We start from the raw sequence: 11476 nt of genomic DNA, 5'->3' as shown, positions 1-11476 counted from the left end.
CTGTTAGGATATGTAACTTCTCAGCCTCGCTCCAAACCTACCAATCAGAAACTGTGGGGGTGGGGCCTGCAGCCTGTGTTTCTGTAAGCCCTCCAGGTGATTGTGATGCAGGCTCACTGCAGTAGAGTCTATTGAAAGCATGGTGGAGAGACAAGGCCAGGTGTGGCAAAGGACGGTCATTATAAGTAGGCTTCATAATGGGCTTTTAAAGAGCTAGTGAAGACTAAAGCCTGTTTACAGGGAGAAGAAAACCCAGTAGAGGTAATGTAAAATAATAAAGAATAAAACATGCTCGGTGATCAACAAAGTTGGGCAGTGAAATTCCATGGTAGTTTCATCAGTGTTGAGGAATCATCTAGCCATGTGTAGGACAATGATGTTTTAATGCTGCTGATGAGAGACATCATGAGAGCCAAGAGGGGTCAACCCACAATATGTGTCTGAATATTCTCTCCTGACATATTTTTAAGAGACTCACCAAAAAGAAGTGCTATTTGATGCCCATGCTTGTGAAGAGATCTTCTTAGAGGGGGAGAACAAACTTGAGAAAAACAAACATGGTGGTCTAATGGGATCTGTTTGACAAAAACTTTATTATAAAGCAGAAACTAACACACCATTGTAAAGCATTTACACTCCAATAAAGATGTTAAAAACAAACAACATTGAGAAAGAATTTTGTTTTAAATATGAACACACATATAAGACACAACCCCCCCCCAAATATGTAGGGGCTTTATTTACAGGCACACTTTGTTTTATTGTGCTTTGCTTTATGGTGCTTCACAGATACTGCATTTTTTACAAATTGAATTTGTGGCAACTCTGCATCAACAAGTCTTTTGGCACCATTTTCCAACAGCATTTGCTAACTGGTGTCTCTGTGTCACATTTTGGTAATTCTTACAATATTTCAAGCATTTCCATTATGATGGCATTTGCTATGGTGATTAGCTGAAGGCCAGTTGTTGGTAAGCATTTTTTAGCCATAAAGTAATTTTTAATTAAAGAAAAAAACATGTAGCTATACTCTATAATGGCGAGTAACCTTTAAGATATTCTAACTAGATTAATTTCTTAAATTGCTTGAGTATTTCAGGAATCTTTTCAGATTCACTGTGTAAATCCAATTCATTCCCTTGGTTCTAACTGTGAGCAATCATTTAAAACTATTAAAATTCCTCCTTTTCAAAAAAAAATCTTTGGAAGAGGATAATGAGTCAATCGTATCACAAGAGAAAAAGCTGGCTTAGATAATACTCAGGCAACTTTCTGCCTAATAAGTGTATGATTTAACACTCAGAAAAAATCCAGTAATTAAATTAATTTCCCCAAGTAAACAGATTTTGAAACATACCCAATATCTTCTTTTATTGCCAACACTCCCTCCATTATCTAGACACAGATGCTTGTTTTTTTAACCAGTGATATTTGCTTCATTTTATTTGCTTGTTTGTTTTCCCTGCAATGAAGTTGGAAATGAGAGAGATGCAATGCATCCTAACTTCACGTGGGTGTCAGGAAGCTCACCTCTATTTGAGAGTCAAACCCACAGCAAGAAAACAAGAACTGAGAAAAGAGACCAAAACATGGTCATACTGTCTGCTGTATACATATCCAACGTGTATTAAGTCAGTCTCTCTCTCTCCATCTCTCTCTAAATACAAACCTTACTAGGATATAAAGTCAGCTTTTCCAAACTTGTCGAAATGCAACAATACATTTGAGAGATCCTTTTGAGTTAATTCTAAAACAAATAATTCACTGCTCACCCGTCACTCCCCCAGGAACACAGTGCAATAGTAACATGGATGATCAGCAGAATGGCTGCTGAAAACTGTCAAAATGATCTCCTCTTGCTTTTAGTCCCTGTCAGATTTGACAGGTACAATTTCTTGGAGCTTCTTTCATTATTTCAGAACAGAGATGGGCTGGAATGAAATCCCCAACCTGTCTGGCTGCCTGGGGCATGTTCCAAAAATATCTAACCTACCTCTAGGTTCACAGGGAATTGAAAAGAAGAGTGAAAGTTCCTTTGGACTTCGAAACAGATGTCTTCTTACAGATGCTGCCTTACAAACTGTACCCGTCAACTGGCATGACCCCTTGGTGGGAATCAAGATGGCAGTAAGCCTCTTTTTTTTTTTGGAAGACTTCTTTCTATGAAATAGACCTGTTCGTTCTTCTCAGACCTTACTAGAGTCAATAAGAAAGCCATATCTTGCCACTTAGCTCGTTATTTTTTTCATTACATAATACCTCTGAGTAATAAAGCAACAGAGATGACAGGACTTATATATTTACCCACAAGCCATCCTCTAATCTGTGACATGACACCTTCAATCATTTCTCACTTCCAAATTCATCCCCAGGGTCCCCCATAACACACTGTGCCTCTAACTGCATTTGCCAACATCTGACCAGTATTATAGTTCTTCTATTGTCTTATAAAGTCTATCAGTCTATCACAATATCAGCTCATCTGTGTATTCCTAATGTTTGGCACATAATAGGTGCTGAAAAAAGTTTTGTTGAGTCACATTCAATAAAGTAAAACATAGGTTCCTAATAAGTTGTCTAAAGGATGTTAATAATTCTCCACACATAACTTATCAGTGCTTAACTGCTACATTAATTTAAATAAAATTTTATAAATGTACTATAAATGAAGTTTGATGCATCCTAAGATATTCCTGGGGTTGGAGAAAAATACAAGAACTAGTTATTACTAAAAAATCAATTGTTGTTTCTTTCATTTCTTCTTGTTGCTCTTCTCCTGGCTCAAGCCTCTTGATTTAGAACTTATTGAAAGTTTCCACTCCATTATACTTTTCTACTTCCTGGGATTACCAGAGTCAAATGAGGAACCAACAGTTGGATAACCTAAAAGTTAAGAAGGATAAAAAATGGAAAGTAAGGTGAAAGTTTCCTGGTCTAGCTAATTTCAGCACGTGATGACTAGGATACCTAAGACCTACACCGGGTCCCCATGACTTTGAGCTGAGACACACAAGTCATATAACACCCGTCCACTGAGCTGAATGGAATATAAGAAATAAGCCCTTTTATTAAAAGAATAAATATCAAGTGTTTCTTTGTCATCTCAGAGAGTTTCATTCAGATGTAATCAATACACTTGGGCTCAAGTGTGCTGGACAGGAGTAACTAAAATCTGACTCTATTCCTCATTCTTGGGTAGTCTTATTGGCAATATCTGAGGATAAACATGATAATATCTAATACCTAGAGGTATCAGAATATTAGTTTACCTTTCTCAGTCATTTCTTTACCGATCAAGTACAAGTGAAATCTCAGCTTGTCCCTTTAGAAAAAATAAAAAGACCCTTTATTTCAATATTTAATTGTATTTTCTTCATGTACGCGCACACACACACACACACACACACACACACACACACACACACACACCAATCACAGTATATTTGCTGTGGTCTGAATACATCATGGATTTCCTCAGTTCTGCAATCATGCTAATTCTGTTACATCATTGGATTGTTCTTACATCTTCCAATTTTTCTCCCTTCTCTCCCTTCAATTTTCAAATCACATACTGATTCTTCTGTGACTGCCTCTCTGAATACCCTCAGTAGCTTAGAGTATTCCCCTAGTCTCCACCCCCAAAACACTTTGTGTGATTATTATATAAATTACAGCATTTTGGCCTTAAATCCTATATTATATTTTAGTAAAGCTATTTTGCCAACTCCAAGTTCCAGTGAAGTGAGAATCCACGTGGTCACTTTTGCATTCCAATGACAATTAGCACCTTGTACTACAAATGCTGGCTGTTCGATACACATGGTTCGAATAATATTAAGTAACCATAGTTTTAACAATACGAAGTTCACGTTTCCCAATTGTATCAACTATGATAAACAAGTTTCTTTTTCTTCACATCTTCATGTCCTTCCATATATCCTTACTACCCAAGGAGAGCTAGCCACGTCAGAAAATGCAGAGACTTGGCCATATGAATATTATCTTTACTCCCAACAGCTGTAATCCAACCAAGCCTCATATGAATGAAGCAGACCATTTCCAACAGGGTCATCTACCAGAGTTAGGCCTCATATTTATACTGTGTAGAATTTAAAAGATGGTACTTTTATACAAGGCCTATGTAAATTTTAAGGGTTAAAATGATGTGATTGCCATAGAGAAAATGGGCATAAAATGCATAGAAAGGGAAATAAGTGGGTATTAAAAATGAAGGAAAACACTGCCTCTGTAATATTCTTTTATAAAGCCAATGGCAGCAGAAACTCAGTAGAGTCTATGAGCTATTGATAATCAAGGGATAGAAATTTTATGCCACAGATTCTGTGTTATAATATTGTCATCAGTGACATCCATGGACTAATTCCCTCATGGCTTCTAAGAGTAAATTTGTAAAAGTCATAGTGACTGAGGTGAGAAAATGTTTTTAAAAGCAAAACACTGAGGAACAATTGATTAGCATTCTCAAGCTCGGGTGGTAAAATGGCTCTTACTCAGCCCAGAGATTGTCAACTTATTTCCAAATTATTCAAGAATCAAAAACAGATAATAAAATTGAAAAAATTCCAACACTTATCGACAGTTTGTGCTAATATATTGTAATAGGAATACTGAACTGGGTTGATATTTTGTAAAGATTGATGGTTAATTACTTACACTAAATTATTAATTTTTTCATATATTCAATTAATTGTATTATTATTAAATTAATATACATACATAATTTTAAAGTCAAATTATTTTAACGATCTTAACCAAAACAGCAATCCCAGTCCCCAACCATATTCTTGCCCATCCCTGACTCCCACTCTCAAAAGCTAACTTCTTTTACCTATTGACTTTTAAAAATTTCTTCCAGTATATTCCTCCATATTTAAAGTAATATTCATATATTTATTTTGAGTTTTTATAGATATAAATAAATATATTGTCTTGACACCCTACTATGCACAGAAAGTTTATCACTGTTCTATCACCACACTTACCCATCACCCACCCAACATTCTTTTAATCACCATCATTTGGATAAAGCTATACAACAATTTTTGCTTAAATAGATAATTTGGTTTTCAATTTATTATGACTAATATAAATATTTTATAAATATTTTTATATATTTTTATTTTTTAAAAGTCAGGTGAAAGTAAGGTATTTTAAAAATATTTTTATATTTTTTTATTTTTATATATTTTAATATATAAATATTTTTGCATGTGTGTCACTTTGATTATATTTTCTTTCCCATACAAGATTTCTTTGTTCGTTGGTGATTTCTTACCTATATTTCTTGTTTGTTTATTTGCTTAGTCATCAAATTATCAGGAACGCCCCTAACACTCCTAGAGCAATGTATATCCTTCTCCATACAAACACAGTAGATAATCAATCAGTTAAATTTCTTTTCTTGAAGTCATTTCTCAGGTGGTCTTCTGTCTTCTGGCTCCAATGGACTGGTTAATCTCTGGGACTGTCACACAGCTGTCATGCTAAAATTCCTTTTTATAGTCATCCCAGAAATTTACTTCACCTCTTTCCTATGTTGGGTCCTATTTCTTGATTATTATATTTTTCACTTTCTTAGTTTTTGTCTTCATATTTTTTGTTAAAAACATCTTCTAGCAACTGGTTAAGGAAGGATGAATTTGAAATAAGTTTTTGAGAGCTTGTATGTCTGAAATTACCCATATGTTACTCTCGTACCTGACTGAAACTTTGGATGGTATGGGATTCTTGGTTGGAAATATATAATTTCACATATAAAAAATTATAGGAAATGTAAACTAATATATAATGACAGAAAGCAGATCAGTTTTTTAGGAAGTAGGTGGGAGAATGTATGGAAGAACTACAAGAAAGAATGATGTCTTCTCTATCTTGACTGTGATCAGTTCATAGGTGTATCTATATATCTATATCTATATCTATATACACAAATATATATGTCAGAAGTTATCAACTTGTACCCTTAAAAGATATGCAGTTTGCTGTATGTCAATCATGCCTTAACAACGCTGTTAACAATGTAGAATAGAGTTCTATGGCCTCTGACCAAGCCTTATACTGCACATATCCAAGGCTCTATCAGTTATCAAACTTTTCTTGGTAATCACTACAGGGAACCAGAGGGGAGGTAATCAAGTTAGGAACATGGGATATTACAGATTAAGAAAATCAGGGTTTTGATAGAAAATTTTTGTGACTTAATTGGAAATGGTACTTTTAAACTCTGATGCAGGTTGAACTCTTCAGATGTTCAGGTTTTTAAGATATCTTCTGGTTTGAAAAACTTGCTGGAGAGTGGTGTATTTACCCAGAAAAGGGCGACAGGAGAAGTAGGTCTTGGTGAAAAAATGAAGTGTTTTCATTTTGTGTTTAAAGGAGAGATTTATAGGTTATCAAGTAGGCAATTGGATGTGAAAAAGCATGACATTTTGCATGAGATTCCTGGGGATTCATTGTGGGATCTGCCACATTTTAACTACATGTCTGTGGATTTATTTAAGTATTATTAGCAAGTTTTAGGTTTTTTTATATTTAAACCAGGTTAAAAGTAATACTTATCTCACAGGGTTGAATGTGAGAATTGAATGAAATAATGGCTATAAATGTGATTCATAAACTGAATTTCCATGTATATTGTACAATAGAGAGCAGTGATGACAGTATAGAATGGAAGATATATCCTCTGATAGGCTTTGGAGTCAAAAGCTTAGACTTGAATCCCAGCTTAGTTGTGCAAACATAGGCAAGCCATTGTGTTCAAGGCAAAGTCTTAATCCCTTAACAGATCAGGCTGGGCCCTTCATGGTTTGGCACCAGCCTACTGTTCGAGTCTCTTCTACTCCAACTTGCCTAACCACTTCCCAACCCAGAAGTCAGCCTCACCACAGCCACATTCTCTTCATTCCTATTCGCCTTTCAGACATACTGTTTTACACATGTATCTCAAATCAAGAATTGTCTTTGCTTCAAGGATTGAGTGTGAATATAGTCGCTGCTACTTTCTGGCTATTTTGTTACTGGCAGGCGTTTGAACCTCTCTGAGCCTCATTTTCCTCACCTATAAAATAGGAATAATAACACCTAACTCATAGTAGCCTACAGGAATTATCAAATGTGGACAGACAGATGCAGGGCTAGTTAAGTGTGATGTTTTATATGTAATCCACAGACCCTCAGAAATACTTGCATTATATTTAGATTGGAGAGAGAAAAAGCATCTTGAAAACATAAGCATATTTTCACAATTAGCTTTTTGAAATTGCAGAGCTAAGTCAATCTTGGTTCTAATTATTATCGTACCACTTAACAGTTCGGTGACTTTTAGCCACCGAATATCTCTGAAAGTTTAAATTTTCTCCTCTATAACACCAGACTGTCAATTAAAGCTACCTCATTGGGTTGTTGTGAAGAAGTAAGAAGTTATGCATGTAAAGTGCTTAGCAGTGTTCTTGGAAACTACTGCATGTTTAATTCATGTTAATAATTATTATAATCATTATTATGATTATCAGTTAAAGGTCAGGAGAATACGTGGGTCAGGAGTGGAACTGTTTATGTCAAAGGATTGAGTGAAGACAGCATAAAGTAAAGTGCAAAAGACACACTGTTAACATTTAACCGCTGACAGTTACTCAAAGTAGAAGGAACTCCATTTTCTGATTTAATCAAAACATCTTTGCTGACAAGAAAGAAAATTTAGATCAGAATTTTTTGCTATTCCATATATCAGTCTGTTTTGGAATAAGGAGTTCATTATAGGAAACAGACCATGTGAAGGAGCTTGGGAAGTAAACATTTGGAAAGGGGAGTTGGATCAGACAAAAGTCACTCACCTGCCCTGGCACAGAACAATTAGAGCTTACAGAGAAATCTGGATTGATCCCATGAAAGGAGGCAGTGTAGAAGTCTATGAAATGTTTTTTACTATTTATGTCTACCAGCTCTGTACAGTACATTCTTAGGGATGCTCTGGTGGTGGGCCTAGGTCACTTCTGGTCAGCAGGACTGGTAATCTGAAAAGAAAGCTGGTAATAGCGTGGGGAGGACAGAAAGCAAACTGGGAACTGCCAGCAACTCTGTGTCTGTCTCTTACTGTAGCTACACAATGGCTGTTGCTTCACTTCTGCATCTCAAATCTCTCACAACTTCACTTTTGGCTAACTCTAACCTTGAGCCATACAAGGAAGGGGGTTCTGAGAAATACAGCTCCTAGGGTAACAAAATTGAAAACAAACAATCCAGCAAAACTTCTAAGTTAGCATTTTCATCTGTTGTTGTTGTTAGGATAATGGAATATAACTTGTAATGCTGATTGTATATATTACATTGCCTGCCTCAATACAACCACACATACACTTTGGTGATCTTCCTTAATAAAAAGTGTTTTTAATTCTATTATATACATTATACATATAATATTATATATATATATAATTTAATTTAATTCTATTATATATGTAACATCTGCCTGCTGTTACCAATACCAATACTAATTAACAAGTAGTGTGATCAACTGTCCTGGGTGTAACAGGAGGTGGGACTTCCAGTGCTAAATCCAGGAAAGTTTCAGGCAAACTGGGATGGCTGGTTACTCTGTGACAAGGCTCAGTCAGAATTTATGTTCAATACCCAGCCTCCTTCTATGATTCCCATGTGTTCTCTCCCTTTATTTTGTTTCTGTATTATTCCACATATGGGAACTACTGTAATGCTTTCTAAACTCCATAGTGAATGGATACAGTGTCTAGAATCAGGTGAATTGTGAACTTCCATAAATTCCCCCTTAGACTATGAGCTCCAGGAAGTCAGTGACCATGTCTCATTTGTTCACTGCCACATTCTAAGTATTCTGCACAGTGCATGACACATGATATATTGTTGAATGAATTTCAGAATCTTATTCTCCATCAAAGCTTCAATGGAAGAAGGAGATAATAATAGGCACCAGTTCCCCCTGCCCTATGAACATTAATTCTAAGTACACATACATATATACATATACTTTAGTATCTGCCCTAGGTGTCCTTGGATATGTTTATTGTCTATCTGTACCACAACTTGAAAATCCATGAGTACATAAACTCTATCTTACTTAGCTTTTTACCCTCGGCATCTAGCTCTAATCCTAGTACATAGTAGATGCTCAATAAATATTTATGGAAGAAGAAAAGTGTAAGTAAGGAAAGCATCTTTTAAATATACTATATGATGCAAATTTTATTGAGTTCACAGAGGTAAGTCAAGGGAAGATTTGTTATATTAAGAAGGATAAAGTTGGATACTACCCAAAACAATCTATAGATTTAATGCAATCCCTGTCAAATTAATCATGACAATTTTCACAGAACTAGAACGAATAATTCTAAAATTTATATGGAAACACAGAAGACTCCAAATAGCCAGAGAAATCTTGAGAAAGAAGAACAGAGCTGGAGGTATCATGATCCCAGACTTCAGACTATACGACAGATCTACAGTAATCAAAACAACATGGTATTGGCATAAAACAGATGCATAGATCAATGGAACAGAATAGATAGCCTAGTAATAAACTCACACACGTATGGTCAATTAATCTATGACAAAGGAAGCAAAAATATGCAATGGAGAAAAGATAGTCTTTTCAAAAGTGGTGCTAGGAAAACTGGACAGGTTCATGTAAAAGAATGAAATTAGAACATTCTCTAACACCATATACAAAAATAAACTCAAAATGGATTAAAGACATAAATATAAGACCAGGCACTATAAAACTCCTAGAGGAATACATAGGCAGAACACTCTTTGACATAAATCACAGCAATATATTTTTTGGATCCATCTCCCAAAGTAAAGGGAATAAAAGTAAAAATTAAAGAATGGGACCTAATTAAACTTAAAAGCTTTTGCACAGCAAAGGAAATCACCTATAAAATGAAAAGACAACCTAGGGAATGGGAGAAAATATTTGCAAGTAATAGGACATACAAGGGGTTATTATGCAAAATATGTAAACAGCTCATATAATTCAATATCAACAAACAAACAACCCAGTAAAAAATGGGTAGAAGACCTGAATAGATATTATTCCAAAGAAGATATACAGATGGTCAAGAGGCACATGAAAAGATACTGTACATTGCTAATTATTAGATAAATGCTATCAAAACAACAATGAGATATCACCTCACACCGTCAGATGGCTATCATCAAAAAGTCTACAAATAGAGGAGACCTTCAAGATGGCGGAAGAGTAAGACGTGGAGATCACCTTCCACCCCACAAATACAACAGAAACACATCTACATGTGGAACAACTCCTACAGAAAACCTACTGAACACTGGCAGAAGAACTCAGACTTCGCAAAAGGCAAGAAACTCCCCATGTAACCAGGTAGGGCAAAAGAAGAAAGAAAAAAGAGAGACAAAAGAATAGGGATGGGACCTGCACCACTGGGAGGGAGTTGTGAAGGAGGAAAGGTTTCCACGCACTAGGAAGACCCTTGACTTGTGGAGACGGCAGGTGGCAGGGGCAAAGCTTTGGAGCCACGGAGAAGAGCGCAGCAACAGAGGTGTGGAGGGCAAAGCAGAGAGATTCCCGCACAGAGGATTGGTGCCGAACAGCACTCACCAGCCTGAGAGGCTTGTCTGCTCACCCACCGGGGTGGGTGGGGCTGGGAGCTGAGGCTCGGGCTTCGGAGGTCAGATTCCAGGGAGAGGACTGGGGTTGGCTACGTGAACACAGCCTGAAGGATGCTAGTGCACCACAGCTACCTGGGAGGGAGTCCGGGAAAAAGTCTGGACCTGCCTGAAAGGCAAGAGACAATTGTTTCGGGGTGCGCAAGGAGAGGGGATTCAGAGCACTGCCTAAACAAGCTGACGAGACGGGTGTGAGCCATGGCTATCAGCGCAGAAACGAGAGAGGGGCATGAAACGCTAAGGCTGCTGTTGTAGCCACCAAGAAGCCTGTGTGCAAGCACAGGTCACTATCCACACCTCCCCTCCTGGGAGCCTGTGCACCTCGCCACTGTCAGGGTCCCATGATCCAGGGACAACTTCCCCAGGAGAACACGGGGAATGCCGCAGGCTGCTGCAACATCACCCTGGCCTCCGCTGTCGTAGGCTCACCCCGCATTCCATACCCCTCCCTCCCCCGGCCTGAGTGAGCCAGAGCCCCCTAATCAGCAGCTACTTTAACCCCGTCCTGTCTGGGCGGAAACAGACACCCTCAGGCGACCTACACACAGAGGCGGGGCCAAATCCAAAGCTGAGCCCCAGGAGCTGTGCGAACAAAGAAGAGAAAGGGAAATTTCTCCCAGCACCCTCAGGAGCAGCATATTAAATCCCCACAATCAACTTGATGTACCTGCATCTGTGGAAAACCTGAATAGACAATGAATCATCCCAAAATTGAGGCAGTGGACTTTGGGAGCAACTGTAGACTTGGGGGTTGTTGTCTGCGACTGATTTGTTTCTG

This window comes from Monodon monoceros, unplaced genomic scaffold, assembly GCF_005190385.1.
Source record: "Monodon monoceros isolate NGI ecotype Baffin Bay Population unplaced genomic scaffold, NGI_Narwhal_1 Super_Scaffold_22, whole genome shotgun sequence".
Taxonomy (NCBI): Eukaryota; Metazoa; Chordata; class Mammalia; order Artiodactyla; family Monodontidae; genus Monodon; species Monodon monoceros.
Note: the sequence above shows the minus strand (reverse complement) of the source record.